Below are 20203 nucleotides of genomic sequence, written 5' to 3' on the forward strand. Positions count from 1 at the left end.
TCTGCTCATTGTGATACAATCGTGCAAGGAAGTTTACTCACAACATAGTACCTGACCCTTTGCCTGCAGTCCAGTGACCAAGAAGCCATTTCTTAGCTGTGTAGAACTAACTGGATGACTTAGTGACAAGTATTCTGAATTGCCAAGGAAGATGCAGTATTATCCAAAAGGAGATATGTTCCTCACTAATTCATAATTACTATAATTTTTTTAAATTTATTTGCTTAAAGCAGCTCAACCTAAGATGTGAACGTTAATTTTCATTGAGGCCTTACTTTTTAACCCAATTCTCTCCACCAGGTGGAGGCACAAAGGAGTGGATGGTCAAATGATTTCCCCAAGCCATATCCAGTTGTAAGCCCAGGACTTAGTAAGGAAGGATTCTAGTCCTTGGCTCTAATCACCACACCATCTGACCCATATCACAAAAAAGAATGGAAACAGCGCTTCCTAAACTTAAATGGCTCAAGTTAGAGAATTACTGGACAATTCATTGTTTATATTGAGATGCTTGTTGTTCCTGCCAACTATCTGCACAACTCTCCCTGCCTAGTTTTCTGCTCTCATTTCTTCATCATTCTCCCCACTGCCTCTAATAGTAAAGGATACAGAGAGTGTAAGAAAACCCTCACTCTCATCCTCACAAATAATTTATCACTGGGGACTCAGGGTGCATTCTGTTTTGCTGGTTTACATCCCGATTCTGCAATATGATCCACATGGGCCGGCTCTTACATCTGCCTACAATCCCACTGGCATAAGTGGGCTCCCTCTAGGCATGAAAGATTGCCTACATGCATCAGTATGCAGGAATAGTGTCTTGGGATTGTGTCTTGCATCCTTGGGATGGTGTCTTGTAAGAATGCTTAATCAATACTAAAGACTTTGGTTTTCCATGAATGGAATAATGGCCAAATGTTTCTATGGAGCAAAGACAGATAACAAGAAAAGCAAAACTGTGTAGATTTAAAGAGATGCCTAACATTAAGGCCTTTGGAATCATCACCTGTCAAACCACCAATGACACACAAATCTCTGTATTCTGCACAGCAAACACTAAGAACTTTATAGTGCTGAAAATATTCCTACAAGATTATTATTAGGTATTGGGACTGAAGGAACAGGTTCTTTGTCCAAATACTAGGTGAAAAAGAATCTGGGTCAGATTCACAGCTGATATATCAGGGCAACACTCCATTGGATTTTCATTTGTGCTACAGCTGAGGATCTGGCTTTCTAACTATTCATAGCCATTGTGTGGTCTAGTAATGCACTGGGACTGGGAGCCAGAAACTCCTGCATTCTAACCCCAACACTGACACTCACTCAGATGTCCTTGGGCAAGTCACTTGAAATCTAGTCAATTTTTAAAAAGTGAGTGAAAAGCTGTTTCAGGTACTGTGTTTGTTCAAGTCCCCCTGCAAACTGTTGTGATTCTACCATAATCATTTCCTGTTTTAAAAACATGCTTCTCTCTCTCTTGTTGTTGTGTGAACAATCTGCACAGCCACGGAAACTAATTTAGGCCCTAATCCTTCATTGACAAGTGCACCTGCTTCCTACCAATGACAGGCCAGGGGCCCTAATCCTTCAGACAGTTATATATGTCCACATCTTTACTCACATGAGCAGTCCTATAGACATCAGTCTACTCCTGTGGGTAAAGTTAAGCATGTGTGTGTTTGTAGGAATGGAGCCTAACTTATTCTATAGTGAAACTACCAAATACACAAATTTGTGCTACTGAATGCACAAAGTAAATAAACTGTGGGGAAAATTTTTTTTCTCTAATATCTGTCAGCTGTAGTAAGTTTTAATATTATTTCTAACAATAGTAGCTAAAAAAATTCAGATAGATTTTAAATTGACAATGTCCTTTTAATCTCTGTCTTGTTTTCCCAGTGAGTAAAATGAGGGTCCTAATACTTCAGTGGGGTACTCAAAATGTATCTGCCTTGATGGGGTGGTCTCCCTCTCTCCGCTATATTAAATTCCATAAGAGCCAAGCTTTCTCCTGTTATGTAAACACTAGAAGGAAGCTTTTTCTGACTAGCACAAGTTATTTTTCCTTTGTATAAAGTGCTTTCTTCAATCCTTTATGAGAAGAAAGTCATCGCTTTTGGCCAAAACACATCTGGAATGTTTTCTTTTGCTAGTGAACCTCAGCACTCTTTGTTAAGCAAGGTCAGGTAAAGCAAAACCACATGAGGCAAAGTTTGTTGCTTTTGCTTTGGACATTTTCCTTTTTTTTTTTTTTTTTTTTTTAAGATTTTATTTTTTGTCATTTCAAAGTCCATTGTCGTGTTCTTATAGTTATTTTTCTCATTAGCAGAGACTGCTCTGTATATAATTTCTTCTTTCTTCCATTGACAGCTTTTTTACTTCAAAAACGTCTTCAGATCAGAATTTTTAAACGTTCCACCCTCCACTTCTTCTGAAATGTAATGACCAGTCACTGAGGCCCATTGCCTTGCATTCTGTGCAGTCATTTATGCCTGTGCAAAGTGGGCATGAAATGCTACCACAAGTGTCTGTGAGTGGAGAGTTCTTATTTGGTAGCATATTACAGCTCCACTGCATGTGTGTGAACGACTGTACTGGGGGAAAGGCAGTGAGAATCAGGCCCTGTATGTATATGGTGCAACAGGATAGGGACTCCATATAGATACACTAAGACAGTCGCAAACACTAGCAATGATCATTTTGTGTTCTTTTGCTTTTATTGAATCTTCTATTTTCATATTTCTTAGCTACAGTTCTCTTTGTTTATTTATTTATTTTGATTTGAGCCTGGCAATTGTTTGGTTGTTGTTCTCTCTGCATTTGGCACATAATCACAGCTTGTCTTGTTCTTCTTTCTTTGTTGAGATCGACCTGTTGTTAATGCATTTCTTGATTAACTGCATGCCCTTTAATTACTTGACTAACTACCCATCTTATTTATAAACATTGATTTTTCGTGTACCCATTATTTTTACAGTTTATGTTAACCGAGTCAGATTTTAGGGCCATTAGATCACTTAGTTTGATGTCCAGTATAACACAGACCCTATAATTTCATCTAGTTACTTGTGTATTGAGCCCATTAATGTGTGTTTTTTTTGTTGTTGTTGTTGTTTTTTGACTAATGCATGCTTTCCAGGAAGGTACCTCGTCTTAATTTAAAGACTTCAAGAAATGGAGAATCCAGCACTTCCACTGGTAGTTTGTTCCAATAGTTAATCATCCTCACTGTTAAAAATGTATGCCATATTTCTAATTTGATATTTGTCTAGCTTTAACTTCTACCCATTGTAAAGATGGAATTTTAAAAGGACCTTATTTTATGAAATATTTATTTTAATTTGTTTCGTATAAATTTCTGTGCATTTTCTAGGATTCACTGGCTTTAAAATTAAAAAGGAAGCATTAATTTTTATATTGCACTTCTGATTCCAGGAAAGGAAATAAGGAATCCTTCTGTTCAGCCTAGAAACAGATTCCAAAAATTCAGCCAAGAATCTTCAAGACAATTTACAGTGACCTAATACGTGTGCAATCTGAGACACCAAGAAAACCTTATATTATGAAAATACTTTACATAAGAAACATTTACATTGTGGAGTTCAAAAAGAGAAACTTGCTAATAATAAATATTCTGCTCAGGGTTTCATTAAGTCAGGTTGATTACAAGTATTTAGTGAGTACTTCGATTTCAAGCAATCATTTTCTTCCTCTGACTTTTCCCATTTTAGAGTTATATTCTTTCACATTTAGAAATCCATGGCATACTGCACAGCTGGGTATAGATTACAAACCACTGTAAACTAGGGTTACCAAAAGGAGGACACTCCACGGGGCCCCGGCCACGCCCCCAGCCCCCCCCCCGCCCCAACTCCGCCCCTTCCCCAAAGTCTCCGCCCCAACTCCGCCCCCTCCCCTGCTTCCCGCGAACATTTGATTCGTGGGAAGCCTGAAGCAGGTAAGGGGGGGTGTGGGGGGAGGAGGCGCGGCCCAGGCTGGCCCCCCCAGCGTTTCCAGACTGGGTTGGCTCGGGCCCTGGGGTGCCCCCGGCCCGCCCAGCACTGCCGGTCCCCAGCCCGGACCCCGGACCCCCAGCCGAGCACCCCCTGGCCCCGCCGGCCCCCGGCCGAACACCCCTGGCCCGCTCAGCACCCCGCAGCCCCGCCCAGCACCCCCCGGCCCGGACCCCCCGGCCGAGCACCCCCCAGCCCCGCCGGCCCCCCGGCCCGCTCAGCACCCCCCCGGCCCCCAGACCCCCGGCCGAGCACCCCCCCGGCTCCGCCAGCGCTCAGCCCCGCCGGCCCCCGGTGCTCGGTGCCCCCAGTCCCCGGCACCTCCGGCGCTTGGCCCCGCCGGTCCCCGGCCCCGCCGGCGCTCGGCCCCGCTGGCCCCCGGCACCCCCAGTCCCCGGCCCCGCCGGCGCTCAGCCCTGCCGGCCCCAGCCCCCCTGGTCCCCGGCCCCGCCGGCGCTCGGCCCTGCCGGCCCCGGCCCCCCTGGTCCCCGGCCCCGCCGGCGCTCAGTGACCCCGGCCCCGCCGGCGCTCGGCCCCGCCGGCCCCCGGCGCTCGGTGCCCCCGGCGCTCGGCCCCGCCGCTCCCGGTCCCCGGCCCCGCCGGCCCCCGGCACCCCCGGTCCAGCACCGCCGCCCGCATGTCCCGATTTTCCCGGACATGTCCGGCTTTTTAGGATTTCCCCCCGGACGGGGATTTGGAGCCCAAAAAGCCGGACATGTCCGGAAAAATCCGGACGTATGGTAACCCTACTGTAAACTCCCCTGAGATGGAATATAGTCAATTCTAACAATTATTCTAATTGGATTAAAATGACTTTAAGGCACACAGTTATGAAAATCATCTCCCTGACATTCTTTCAACTGTTACAATAATTGTTTTTCAGATTCCACCATTTCAACCTTTAGAGACCTGCAGACTCCACGTTACCATCCCTCGGGTTCAATGTATCAGCATTAGAAGCTTTTGCTATAAACTCGATCCACAGGCATCCAAAGCTCTAGGATAAATTTTTCATTAGCATGTTGGATTGTCGAAGTGCACCATACACATTAGAGAGAGATGGAGAACTAATGTGCAAATTGATATATGAAGTGATTAGAGAGGGTTGTAGCCTCATCTCATAGCTCTCTGAAGTGGGACGAAATGGACAGTTGACACCACTGAAGAAATAGGGCTGAAGTAAAGGCCTGTGGGTCCTGGGAAGACAACAGTGATGAAAAGCATGCCTTGGGAAGGAGGGGTACTGGGGGAGGTGCCTGTTTTCTGCTTTCATACCCAGAAGTAGAAGTTCACATTTCCCAGGTTTTGGATCCAATTTGGAGTCTGAGAACGCTTGGATCCAGAGTTCCAGTTCAGGGCCATCTCCAATCTCTTTCCTTCAGCTATCCTAAATGGTAAATATTCCTTCTGTGCCACCAGGAAAAAACTCCATTCACATGATAATAAATCAGACAACTCCAGTCAAGTTGGACTTTTTTCAGATAGTTCTCTTTGGAATCAGAATTTGGCTTTGTCCTTGTTAGTGGTTTGGGCACATTGGCACCAACAGGCCATAGTCTTCTAGATAAAAAATGCTCAGACCACCATATTATGGAGTAGCAGGAAGTGCTGCAGGGATAAGAGGGGGTACAGGCCTGTGTTGGACAATGAAGGTACATGTACTCTTGATCTACAGTAAGGATTTGGTATTTTGTTCCACTGTTCTGGGGCAGAGCCTACAGAGAAAACATTTGTCTGTCATGCCTTTCTCAGTTGCCCACACAGTGCGGGAAGGAGAGAGCTCCTTTTAAGCCCACCTCCCCCGTCCATCAGAAAAGTGGCTGTTTTGGGACTCTGTTGAACCAGAAAGCTCAAATGCCTGGGGAAATCAAGTCCCCCTTTTTTCTATTTGGCAGCATGACAGTTGTATTCTTCTCCTTTTAAATGTATTTTTAGTTTTTCAATCCCTTATACTAGACATTAATAAAAAATCCCAGGTTCTTTGAAACTTGTTATGTATTCGCTGTACTATAATATGTCTGTAAAATGAGAGCAACTTTGCCCTGATCTGTTGCCAAAAATCAGGAAAACAAAGGCGGTTGTGTTGAACAAATGACATGCTCCTACAAATCGTGCCCTATTCACACCTTTCATGTCAGTGGGAGTTGTGTATGCGTATGCAGAGAAGAACAGAACCTTTATACTCTAGCTTTTTGATGTTATCAAGAAATATGTTCCTTTTTACAATAATGCAGAAGTGGAATATATTAGCTGAAGTATAGCTCATGTGTTAATTAAAATAACCTTAGCTGTTACTAATTTTTCACTATAAAAGGAAGGTAAAATAGCATATCAGTCTTGTTACATGCAGAGGAAGGAGTTTAAAGGATTGTCTACTATGGGAAATTTTTGGATATTGCCTTATTATTGGCAAACATAAAATAACCCCACTTGTGAAAATCCCTATTAATGGCTTATGGGATTGGAGATCTTCAAGAAGTAGCATTCGTGTAAAAATTCTAATATTGTACAGGAAGAAGACATTCAGACTTTGTGCTAATCTGAGCCTGCTCAACTTCCACTGACTTTAACAAGAGTTGAGGGGGTTCAGAACCACACAGTCTTCATTCAGCAACTAACAGGATTCAGCCACTGGTTGGCCCTTGTGTTGGCCTACTTTCGATTTTCCCTAGATTGCCTTCTGAGTCATATCATGGCTTTTCTTTCGTGAATAGCAGAACTATGAGAACTAGAACCAGTGGATTTCCACACAAAGTTTAGAACAAGAGAAAAATGGAGATGTTCTTCTCTTTAACCTACAGTAATTATAGAAACCAAACTGTAATATGTTTGTTATTTGACAGATTTCTAAAACTGAAAAAATCAATAAAAACCTACTTTAAAGGAAGACCCAAAATAGATCTGTACTGTGAACCTATCAGCTTTGTCGGTGAGTCTTTAAGTATGTCACTGCTTTATTTTCCTCTGCGGGAATACACTCCCAACTGAGACTTTAGAGAAGACTCATTGTGCATCGGAAAATCACCTTCACACATTGTTACTATACTTTGTGTCTGTTAGTATATAGTACAGGCATTATAAGTAAGCTTTTGTTTCTTCTAAAATAATACACAATCATTGCCATTTAGCATGACGCTGATGTTCTTTCTGACAGATTCCCTTAATAAAGATAATGCTGTTTTCAAGGCTGCAAACTCAGGGAAAGATCAAACACTCTTTTAAAGCTCATGAGTTCACTGAGGTTCACAATGTAGGGCCATTGTTCAGAACAACTGAGGCATAGTGCAGCCATCATCAGAATTGTGACAAGTGAACATATAAAGTACCTGCAAAAAACAACCAACAAACCCCTCTGAAAACTGTGCGACTGGGTTGGTGGGAAAGTTAAGTTGTCCTAAGAGTACAAGCAAAATATGCATTGAAATAAAAGTCATTACTCAGAACAACAACAAATCCCAGCACCAGGATCTCATTATGAATGTTGCTTTTTTGTACATGTGCAAAGTTGGTTCACTTGGACTGTTATGCATCAGCAAAAGACAAAGAAAGAATAGGTTTCAGAGTAGCAGCCGTGTTAGTCTGTATCTGTATCCACAAAAAGAACAGGAGTACTTGTGGCACCTTAGAGACTGCATCCGATGCATCCGAAGAAGTGGGCTGTAGTCCACGAAAGCTTATGCTCTAATAAATTTGTTAGTCTCTAAGGTGCCACAAGTACTCCTGTTCTTTTTTTAAAGAAAGAATAGAGGGCCTTGAGGGCCAAGACACTGATCACAGCACCATTTCTTAAACTAATGAAAATCTCACATTTGTTCATTTATTTTGTATTAGAGGAATATCATGCCTCTCATTTTCTAGCAGATTAATATAAAGACACATACACACACACCTCCACTCCCATATGTTTCATAATAGTTTATTAGAACATGAAAGCTATTAAGAAAAATGTAGGGAATGTGTATCTCAATATCCATATTACATGTATGCAGGTCTTTATACCTATCAGCTAGGAGAAAAGAGGCATAATAATCAGAACTAAAGTGGTCTTGGGATATCACCTTCAGCCCTGATGGATCCCAGCATGCTATACAATCAAAATTATACATAAGAATTAATTCACTCCTCGCTGGGGTCAAACCCATAAGTTGTTTAACACTGTACAATGACACTGCAGGACAGTTTAGGAGAGGGCAGGGAGTGAAGAATACCACTATATCCCAGTTGAAATTATAGGAGAAATGTAGAGTCAGAATTTAATTACACAAATTAGAACTTAGTGAATTAAGTGCTTGGAAAGGGATCAGCTTGACAGCCTGGGAGAATGAAATCATCCATTTTATCTACAGAGCACATATTAGACAATGCAAGTGTAAGCTTTTCCACACTGCTCACCAACAGACTTCAGCCCTGCCTCTAGGGATGAATGTTGTTCATTCTCAAAGCTCATTCAGCCCTCGGCTTCTCTGCTGAAACTGTCCACAAAGGTGCCATTTAGTGCCAGCTGTGGAAGTAATTTTTGTGCTCTTGACAGCTTTCCCCAAGGAACTAAACTGAGGCCCACTAACTTATTGCACATAGGCCACTGAACAGCCATAAGATGGAAAAGATTGAGTCACTGTCAAGATGAGCTGGACTCAGACTGTTACGACAGCAGCCAAGAATGGCTAGAAGGAAAAGAAAACCAACAAAGTGTGGAAAAAGAGGGATATTTTGCAAAATAGGATTTAGCTTTCAAGTGCGAACTTTAAATTCCCTCTTCCCCCACAGCTATTTAGTAAATGAGAACCAGATCTATGAGAACACATAGATCAATGCTGCCTCAATATCCAATAATGAGAACTGGGGGTGAAATCCTGATCCTACTGAAGTCAATGGAGTTTTGCCATTGACTTCAATGGAGGATTTCACGCTGTCTAACTCCAAATGAGGGTGCCCTGACAAAACTGATTACAGTACCTGTTGTAATTAGTATTTGAGCATGAATAACGAAAAGAAATCTAACGAGTTAAAAATCACTAATAATTTGCTCCTATGTAATATTTTTCATCTTAGAAACCATTTTATAAACATGAACTGATCACAACACCACTTTGCAGGATGGCCAAAGTGAGGCAGAAACTACCCGAGGGCACTGAAGGGCTCAGCATCACTGTCAGAATTATAGCTCAGGAGTTCCTGGCTCTGAATCCTGTGTTCAGGCCATTCCTTTCTCAAGTATATAGATGACATTTAAATAATAACTAATAACACACTGTGAATGTTAGAAAGCAGACAGATACTGTAAACAGAGTGGATAAGGAAAGGAAAGGAAACCAGGGTACAATGGAGAAAAAATGTCAGAAAAGAGAGAGAAACTGAGAATACCAATAGATTTGATGTAGAAATGAAAGAAGCGAAACAGTACTTCTTTCTGCTCTGGATTACAAATGAATATTTGATATAAACATGTTTGGAAACTGAAGTCTGTATACAGGCTTATTTATAAAACTCCAGTTGAATTACAACTTTAGAAGAAATCAAATGGGATCACTTGAAAAGCCACAAAATGGAGACGGTCAACTCTACACTTCTATAAATGTCAATTTCCACGCTGACTAGCATATAGAGAATGAAAACAAAGTAGCATGCAGAAACACTTTGGAGCAGTCAACAGTATCAAGGAATTCAAATTAAGGCATGAATGTGGTTTCTGTGACTAGAGGAGAGAGCATGAGGCAGACTTGAAACCTTGCAAAAACAAACACTGCAACTTTTTGGACTAGCAGTGTGAGCAGCAAAGATGCAATATGTGGTTTATTTTTATCACAACAAACATCTCCCATTTGAGACTTGGTCAAGGATTTTTAAAAAATGGGTCACTAAAGCATCTAAGTCTGTATTTAGGCACCTAAATAAGTAGTCTAATTTTCAGAAGTGCTAGGCACTGAGGGGCTCTCTTTGGCTCCCACTGAACAACACAACAACATGCATAACTTTAAGATTGTGAGTAGTCCCATTTACTTGGATGCAATTACTTGCATGCTTAAAGATATGCATGTGCCTAAGCACTTTGCTGATTTGGGATCTTTAAATTCAGTGGGAACTGTTGGGTGCTCAGCACTTTTGAAAATATGGCCATTTATTTAGGTACTTAAATATGGTTTTAGGAACCTGACTTTCGGGTCTCATTTTTAAAAATCTTGATCTTAGCATTTATTTCTAATACTATGTCTTATTACAGCAAAGTTTCACCCCCTTCCCAATTCACTGTATTTTAGTCTAACATACCATGTAAAATTAACTTTTATGTAGTATTGACAAATTCCATACTAGAGGCTCTTATGTTACATGAGATTAAACCTATCAATTTAATGAACAATTACAGAAAAGACTACAGTACGTATTAGAATAAATTACATAAACTAATTGCAGGAGGAATTAAGTTATGATCAAATGGTCTTTCTAAAGAAAATTATTGCAATAGTTCATTAGGGAACAACTGAGCTGTTTCCTCAAGTAGTCTATATCTTAATTTAAAAGGCACACACTTTTAGAATATAAATAAAAGTAGCTATGGTAAATGTACCTAAATAAAGTTTCTTATTAAGGTTCTTGAAGGATATCAGTAAAATTCCTCATACTACAAAAGATTATAAACCCCAATGACAACATCACAATGCAGATCCTGGACAATTGGTTGTTCTCAGCCTACTGCAGTATAAAAACATCCTAATTTTGTTGAAAGCTTTGGCCTTTTTGCAGCCCAGTGCATGTATGATATTGTTAGGCTAATCTTTCTTCATCAAGGACCCTACACTGTGGGTGAACCTGTCAGTGACAGTCAGTATTGATGGTATATTTCTGAGGTTCTCTCTGAGATTTGTTGCCTCTGACCTACATACAATAAGGTGGCAATATCTAGAATATTGTAGGGGCAAAATTATGCCTGGGGAGGGGGAAGAGGTGTACCATCCAATTAGCAACAGTGGAGGCAGTATGCCTCCTGGGCATTGGCTGGAATTTACAAGACAGGAATACTTGATATACCTGTACAACAAGTGTAATTATTCTCCTCTGGGACAGCTCTACTGGCACAGAGGGGGCACAGCCACAATTCTGCTTTTGCCCCTCCAACTATATCCTCCCTTGGGGTATTAGCACAAAGCCTTGCATTCCACAGACCATCCAAATGCCACAATATCCAGTTCTAGAAATTATTATTATTATTATTACAGTATATCACATGACATCTGTTGAAGAAAACCTTATGTTAAGGGAAAGAAGTGTTTCTTAGTAACTATGTTAAAAAAAGATCTTAATAAGGAAGTCCTGTCATAGGCCTACCCAGTCTTTGTATTAAAAAATCAGAACAGTAGGAAAGATGCTTGAACAGATTTTTTCATTCTGAAAAACTTATGTATGACAGAGCCCCATCCACTTCACCTCAAAAACGATTAAAGAAACATGTCAAGATTTTCAAGAGAGAGAGGCTAGTGATTTTAGGTGCTTTACACAGAACACCTTAAAGGGGCCTGATTTTCAGAAAGTGCTGAGCAACTACCTCTAAAAATCAGGACCCCTTTAGGTCAACTTAAAATTCATTTATCTTAAACAAACTAACTTCCTTATCTATGTTAATAACAACACCTCAGATCTCTAACACTAACAAAAATTGTTAATCTAATTTATTATTCATGTTCATTTTTTGCATCTTTTTCAGTGTGGGCAATGAAAATTAATGCTGTCAATTACACTTGTGTTCATAGTCAGTTTTGATTTTACATTGTGCTGCAAGGTTTGGGTTGCAAGCACAACAGGGGTATATTTATTTTTTAAAACAACAGTTCCACTTGGATTTTTAAAAAATACATTAAATTACAGGCCTTAAACTCTGTAAAAACTCTGCTGTTGTGATGGTTGTGTACAAATACCTAAGAGAGGCAAGCTTTCTATCCAAATCTAAATTCTGAGCCAGATTTGATCTGACAGCATCCTTTAATTAATAGTAGAGCTATGCACAATAATATAAATGTATGAAAAAGATGAGATCACATTGGCATTTTCTCACAATAAAAATAAATAATTATAATCTATTTATAAAATAATGAGATAAAACATTCTCAACATGAAGGCAAAAATAATATTTTAATGCAGTGCACAACTACCTATTCAAAAAAGCCTCTATCCAACATTCTATCCAATAAGTGAAAAGCCATTTGCAAACTGACAAGGATAATAGGTACTAGGCTCCATTTAATGGGATTTACTTAATGGTAGATAATAATTGTAATTTTGAACGTTTTATTTCCCCTCATTCAAATTAATGGAATTACAACAGATGCCTGAAATACCTTTTTGTCTCCAGTCCATAGCAATGCTGAGAATGCTTTTCTTGTTTTTTTGTTTTAGATTTTTTTAAAGAATAAATGGTATTTTATGTGTATTCTAAAATTAAAATTTTATCTGCATATAGAAACAGTGTAAAAGAGCTCAACATTCTCCAAACACTAGAAGGCCATTCTACAGGAGAGCTAGCACTGAAAAGGCTACAAAACTTCAATGACAGTATTGTATTCTCCTGTGCTGGATGGAAGTGAACACTTTGTAACATGTTTACAAACCTGATCGCATCAAGAGGTTGGACTGTCAAATAAATAAAAACATCACAAATTACAATATTAAAATGGTTTGAATTCAGTGCATGAAAAATCTGTTAAGTATCCTTGTTATGTTTTAAGTGCTATTCTTAGTACCATACTTCTAAGCAGGGCTAAAATGAAAGAATGAATGCCAAGTTTGCTATGATTAAAACAGAACAAAAAATATGCCTGACATTAATAAACACTAAACCTTTCAAAGTGACACTAAAACAGTTATTCTAGTGACATTAAAATTTTATAGTTCAATATTGTTCTCAAAGGAAAAACTACTGTTTGCTCTGCATGTTCTGATTTCTGAGGCCCCAATCCAGGAAAACATCCCTTTTCAGGAAGGGTGTTTAAGCATGCATTTAAGTCCCATTGAAAGCCAACCATAATAGCTTTAACTTTTCAGTAGCATTCTTAACTATACAAGAAATAAAATCTTTGCTATTCCAATGTTGTTGCTGTCAAGTACTGTACAGCAGTACTTTTATGAACAAAAGCAGACCCATACTAGTGATCATGACCAAAAGATACTCCCCTATTTTAAGTAACCAGTTTAGCATAATGTTTCCTACAGACATTGGTTCAAATTTTAGCTAAGGATTCCTCTCCTAGATTGTTTGCTGGTTCCCTTATGACACATGGTGCTGATATCTTTTTATTCATAGTATAGTCCATCTGCGGAACTCACTGACACAGGAGGCAGATTATTCATATACTGTGGCTGAATTTCCCAAAGGCTTAATAATTTGATGACCACTGAGTGGAAGAATAGTCTTGTGGATAAGGCAGTAGCTTAGAACTCAGAAGCCACAGATTCAACTCTCAGCTCTATCACAGATTCCTTGTATGAACTTGAGTAAGTCAGGCAGGCCCTCACTGGGCAATGAGATATGTGCAGGCAGACTCTGCACTTGCGTCCTGTTGACTTCAAGTATAGCTTTAAGTCAGTACCATGGGGGTGCAGGAACCAGCCAGCATGCATCGATCTCATTATAGCTTTGGGGACTTAATCTCTCTGTCCCTCAGTTGCCTAATGTGGGGATACTAATGCTTCCTTCTTCCCACACTTTGCTGTCTTATCAGTTTGGACTGTAAGCTCTTGTGGACAGGAGCTGTCTCTCATTATGCGTTAGTAACACAGTGAGGCTTTGATCTTGGATAGTGCCATTAGATGCTCTGAAATCCAAGTAAACAACAACAATACCACCTTTTGGAAAGGCTAGTGGTTTGTCTGCATGGCCCTGCAGTTCAGACTTCGGGGGTGTGAACTGCAACATGCAGTGGCGTGCTGTGCTGTAATTCCCCAGTGTTGACCCTGTGGACGCAAACTAAAAGGTACCTAGTTTGTGTTAGTGTAGTCCTGTTTGAAATAAGACTATGTTTACACAAACTAAGTACCTTTTAGTTCGCATCAGCAGCATCCACATAGGGCAGTTAGAGCGCACACTAATAGGCATTGCAATTCACACCCCTGTATTTCGAACTGCGGGGCTGTGTGGACAAAGCCCAAGAGAACGACAGGATAAGAGAATGAGAAGGATAATGAAATATCATGCTATCAGGGATAAACTGAATGCTAGAAGAAGTCAAGTCGGAAATTCCTTCCTCATGACATATTGCACTGTGCAATGCTAAGTGCCATACAGGAGGCGGAGGAAGGGTTTGTTTTTTTCTGAAAGATCAGGTATTGGCCAATAGACTAGATGGGCAGATCTTCTTATATTATTTCCTGCTAAGCTTCCATCAGAAGCCTTATCAGAATTTTCAAGTGCTACATTTTATTTATACATAAATATAGATATATACACAAACAAAAATGTTGGAAAAATTGCTGAAAGTATTACAGTAGCCAAGTCAAAGAAAAGAGATACATTGCACCTAATTTCCTGCAAATTAAAATCACCCTAAACGAAACAGAGTAACTCTTGGGGGGAAATATTGGAAGCTTTATGGTAGGGGACTGCATTGTGTAAAATGAAGACTATATCTAAGGCAGCCCACAGTATGGAAATAAATTCAATAGCCACAATTTTCACACTAAAAACTTTAACTGTAGCTTAATTGTCATCTACTACAAAATAAGTCAAGTCAATATGACACATGCCAAAGTGTACTGTAGCTATGTTGAATCAAGAACTTGAGTACTACAAATCTTCGAATCTACATCAAGACAACTGTCGGCCCTCAGTTGCACCCACTAGCTTCAATGATGCTGCATGAGTATAACTGAGGGCAGAATTTGGTGTACTGCATCTCATGAATTCTGAATGCAGATCAGGAACAACAGTAGTATACAGCTTTCTTGAGCCTTTGCATTCTATGCTTTTTGCTATTATATTTCATACTGAAGAAGAGCGATTCTCAAATTGTTTTTCATTCAAACTAAGAAAAACAAAATTGTCTTCTTTATAACTTGAAGAGTTACAACATTGTCACATAGCAGAAAAAGTGCTGGCTAAAGCAAACACAGCATACATTTTTAACGTACTAGTGACATCAAGTTTCTATTATTAGACTAAATGTACTTTATCTTCTGCATACAACACATAGGAGACAGAATTCTGTCTCTAGAGAGGCAACACATTGATCTGACCTGATTAAATGCAATGCCTGTGGTTCGTCATGCCTTTCTATGCACAGTACACAGAGGAAACCAGTCATCATTTTTACAACTAACTGCTTGCCTAAAAAGAAAAATACTGTACCTATGGATTCCGGATGTGTGAGTCACTTTTTAAAGCTATGAATCATGAAAATTAGCTTCCAGTGTGGAGGAAAGCTGAACTGTCATTCAAGGAAAGTTTAATATTAAAGAGCTTTGTGAAAAGATAAAATGGTAGATGACATTTGCCAAGAGCATGCGTGATAATGTGAGTTGGAGTAAACACTGCACCTTGATCATATTACAAAAATATTTTTTGCAGGGGTGTTTCCTCTCATTTACATACATCATGAATCTCATGAAAATATCCATTTGAGAAACTTATTACACTTTGTCAGAGAAATACAAAAGAAGAGGTCTTATGAACCTCTGTTGACCCTTTGTCTATACCTTTATACTCTTAGAACACTTTCAGTACAGATAGTTCATTTGAATTTATCACTCTGGAATAACTGGATTTTTCCCTCACATAATATTAAAAGCGTCACATAATAACCTATTCTTCCTTTTTTTGGGAATTCTTCAGATCAGTAGCCAGAAAAGCATCTCATAAAAATTGCATTTATGGAAACATTTTGTTATATATAAAAATAATTGTTATTATAAAAGACTTGGATAACTCTGAGACAGCTATCGGACACAAATTAATCTTTCTGTATTAATGAACTCTATTCATAACTATAGCTTTACATAGTACTTTACAGAAATTGAAATGATACATGGTCCATGTCCTCTAAGAGCTAACAATCTACAAACAAATAGGAAATGAAAACAAATGGAATGGAAGTGAGGGACCATAGTTAAAACAAATAAATCATGTGTGAATCTAAGCTCTGTGTTAATTAATCTAAATTCTGTGTTAATTCTAAATTGAGAGTAAGGCAGAGATAGCATAAGAGTGGAGAGCAATGGTAAAAAGCAAGAAGAAAGAAGAAGGTTTTGAGGAGAGATCTGGAGGACTGGAAGATGGGTCACATGGTCTTCTTCAGTCTCAAAACATTACCATGCTATGTTACATGTTAACCTAAGAGAGTGCTATAGCCATTCTAGCTGTGTGCTCATCCATTTCTAAAGTCTGTATCCTTTGGTTATATACACAATAGCTAACACAATAGCCTGTATATCCATAGCAATTGTTTTTCCACACACACAAAATTATGATCCTTTGGTCTATATTAAAGAACAAAGACAGGGACAGAAGTGTTTTGGGACTTTCCTGCAAATTTGTGGAGAAGTCATAGTACAGATTACACATCATTTTTCCATAGCATTTTTTCAGTTGATGAAGAAAATGAAACTTCAGTAAGTGCTGTAGACACATATGCAGGAGAAGAAAGTGGCCAAAAGTTTTAATGGTCATAAAAGAATTAATGGAATAAGTACAAAAAACATAAAAGGTGTCAGTAAAGGCCCCAATTCACCAAGGTACTTCATCACTTGCAGTTAAAATACGTGAATAGTCAATGCGAATTAAAGTTAGGCCCATGCTTAAGTATCTTGATGAATAAGAGCCAAAAACCGGAGTATAATGTCAGAAGTAATAGTGCTGATTCTATTTCCCTAGTGTCTGAGATGGCTGTGAAACCATTTTATAATATTTTATTGTCTCTTGGGGGGTCTTATGAATTAATATTTTCTGGATAAAATAATCAAATATAGTTACAGAATAATGTACACCTCAGTGGAACTACTCTTTTTTGAATATGCTCAAGTAGAATAAAAATATAGAAAATGTGCATGATTTCCAGTCACAATAATCATTTACTGTAAATTGTTAATATTTCCAGGAAAAAGTAATAATGAAAACCACTCAACGTTGTAGTCACATTTTAACACCTGTTTGTTTGTTCTGCCAGAGAGAGTAATGCATAAAAATGATTTACGTTTCAAGTATATTACAGTAGTAAAAGTACAATTTTTTTTCATCAAATTGTGCTTGCATAATTCCAAAAGGCTATGTGCAGTTTCAATGTTAAAATGGATTTTCTCTGATTATGTGTGAAAAAGATAACAATAACAGAGCCTAAAGTGCTGGCGAAGGTCTTTTAAGGCCAAATTTTGCCCTGACTTAGACATGTACAATCCTATTGCCTTCAATGGGACAGCAAGAGTGAAACTCAGAGGAAAAACTCGGTCCTAGACTGTAAGGTCTTTGGGGCAGGGACTATTATTTATAATATATGTTTGTACAGAGCCTAGCATAAAATAAATTAACAATAATAACAATAGCAATAATAAATCTTAATGAGCAGATTCCAAAAATCATTGATGGACCCAGGGCCAGGCCTAGACCAAATGGCACCCCAGATTAGGAGTGTCTTTGGCACTCCTCCCTATTTGTTAAACTTTTGACTACCTTAATTTTTATTGCATTTGTAGCCCATTTCACGACTATGATTCACGATCTGCATGCATGATTTAGCCCTATCATATAAGACACTAGGATCTGTAAATCTGTATTTATTCATGCCATATATAAGCACATATAATTTGTTTCCTCTAAGATTATAGAAACTTTTTAATTTTAAGAATAACTGAAATGTACTAACATCAAGAAATTGAACTGTGCATCAACATCGGGGTGGACCAGTATTAAAGTGTGTTACAGTAGGTGACAGCTTTAGAATGTTAACCCTAGTCCTTTAGGAGTCTGATTTGTCTTGTGTACCCCCAAATTTCACCTCACTTAAAAACTATTTGCTTACAAAATCAGACATAAAAATACAACAGTGTCATAGCACACTATTACTGAAACATTGCTTACTTTCTCATTTTTACCATATAATTATAAAATAATCAATTGGAATATAAATATTGTACTTACTTATAGAGCAGTGTAAACAAGTCATTGTCTGTATGAAATTTTAATTTGTACTGACTTCACTAGTGCTTTTTATATAGCCTATGGTAAAACTAGGCAAATATTTAGATGAGTTGATGCACCCTCTGGCAGACCTCTGCGTATCCCTGGTTGAGAAGCACTGCTTTAGTTCAAAAAGTCACTTTTCTAACCTTTGCCTTTGTAAACTGAAGCACAGCATCAAAGAGATCCAAAGACTGGCCAATGGCATTTTCAAGCAATAAACTAGCAAGCCATGTCAGTCTCTCGTTGGCCACCATCATTCAAAGATATGTTTTAATGAGCCTGAGCTTCAAAAAGCTGCGCTCACCACTCGCAACTGTGACTGGCAGTGTGAGCAGAATCCTCAAAGCTATCCACCCATTAGGAAAAGCGTCCTTCAGCTCTGCATCATGAATGAATTGGAGAACCTGGAGTGGAGAGTGCTTCCCGGGTTGCAAAATGTGACAGATGTTGTCCAATCTGACATAGAGATCTTTATCACTGACGTCCGAACATTCCCCATATGTCAGCATCCGGTGAAGGTCTGTACAATTATTCAAGAGTGTTTTTCTGTCTTCCGGCAGCTTACTAAGGTCATACAACTCCCCCACCACCAGCTCTTTTCATGGTGCTTGATTTTCCAAACTGTTCTTCAATGCACACTCGAGCACTGTCAACAAGCGAGCTAAAAAACCCTCCCTCTTGAATGTTTCTTCCGAGCTTCCCATCTCTGCTGTCGTAACCCAAGTGTCTCTTCTTCCGATGAATACGAGTTTCCTTGCAGACAGGCTCAACTCCTAAGTTTTCTGCCATTTTTTGGGCAGCAATGATGGCATCTTCAAATCTGTTGTCTCTGTGGGCCCCAACTAAATCAAGGCATCTTCTCATCAAAGTAGTAGGGGTTGCGATGTCCATCGACTGAGTTTGTAATGCCTTGCTTACAGTGTTTACTTGGAACAGGATATCATACCAAACCACAACTGAGACCGGAAATTAGAAGTTAGTAATCTGGTTTGCCAGGCTTTGTGCCTTGTGTCAGATTCCAGCCTCGGCTTTACTTGACTGAGCCAGTTCCATCAGGGTGTCATAAACCTCAGTCACTTGGTACCTCAATGGCCTTATGCTGTCAATGTGGCTCTCCCAGCGAGTATCACTTAGCAGCTTCATGGTCAGATTTGTAATACTGTCCATGAAGATCTTCCACCTGATAGTTGTTGCTGAAAACAGGACATATATCCAGTACTCTGAAGAGAGATATTGAATCTAAAGAAGATAACGCTGCATCTGACACAATCGGGTTGAGGGAATGGCAGCCACAAGGCACAAAGAAAGCTCTTGAATTTAGTGCAAGGATCCTTGCCTGGACGCCACTGTTTCTTCCCTTCATATCCATGCCATTGTCGTAGCCTTGGCCGCAGCAGTGTTGAAGCTTAATTTTATTCTCATTCAAAACTTTTATAAACAGTTCTGTTGGGCCTTTTCTAGTAGAGTCGTTCACAGAGCAGAAACAGATAAAGTGTTCCTTTACTTGGATATAGCCATACTCGCTGTTAACAAATCTTACTGTAAATGACATCTTTTCACTGTGTCTAATGTCGGGAGACATGTCCATTATTACAATGCAGTCCTTTGCTTTGCCAAGCCGCATCAATATGTTATCAAGCACCTTCCTTGCCATAAGGTCAGTCAGTTTGTTTTGAATTGTTTTGCTGCAGTAATGGTCCATAGCTTCCTTACAAACTACTCGACGTAGGTGCTCATGCAGGACATCGTTGTATTTCCCAAGGAGCTTTACCAAACTGAGGAAATTACAGTTATGTTCAGCGAACAACTTATCCGATGAGCCCTGGAAAGCCAAATTATTCTTTGCAAGCAAGAAAGTAATTGAGATTAGATGCTCGAGCATGTTCCTCCAATGCTGGTTTTCTACATTAATAATGTGCCGGTTTTCTGCATCTATGCATTTATTCAGCTTGCGCCTGGATTCGACCTCCATCCATCTGGAGTAGGCCGTAAAATGGCCAGATGACTTTTCATGTTGCTTCAGAGCATCAAC

The 20203-nt window shown here is 39.4% G+C and overlaps 1 protein-coding gene across 1 annotated transcript in view; it reads right to left on the reverse strand.

Annotated features, from left to right (window-relative positions):
- Positions 1-20203, reverse strand: part of SCFD2 (sec1 family domain containing 2) — a 296694-nt gene that overhangs the window by 32979 nt on the left and 243512 nt on the right. The gene's annotated exons all lie outside the window — the stretch shown is intronic.

This window comes from Malaclemys terrapin, chromosome 5 (assembly GCF_027887155.1).
Source record: "Malaclemys terrapin pileata isolate rMalTer1 chromosome 5, rMalTer1.hap1, whole genome shotgun sequence".
Lineage (NCBI taxonomy): Eukaryota > Metazoa > Chordata > Testudines > Emydidae > Malaclemys > Malaclemys terrapin.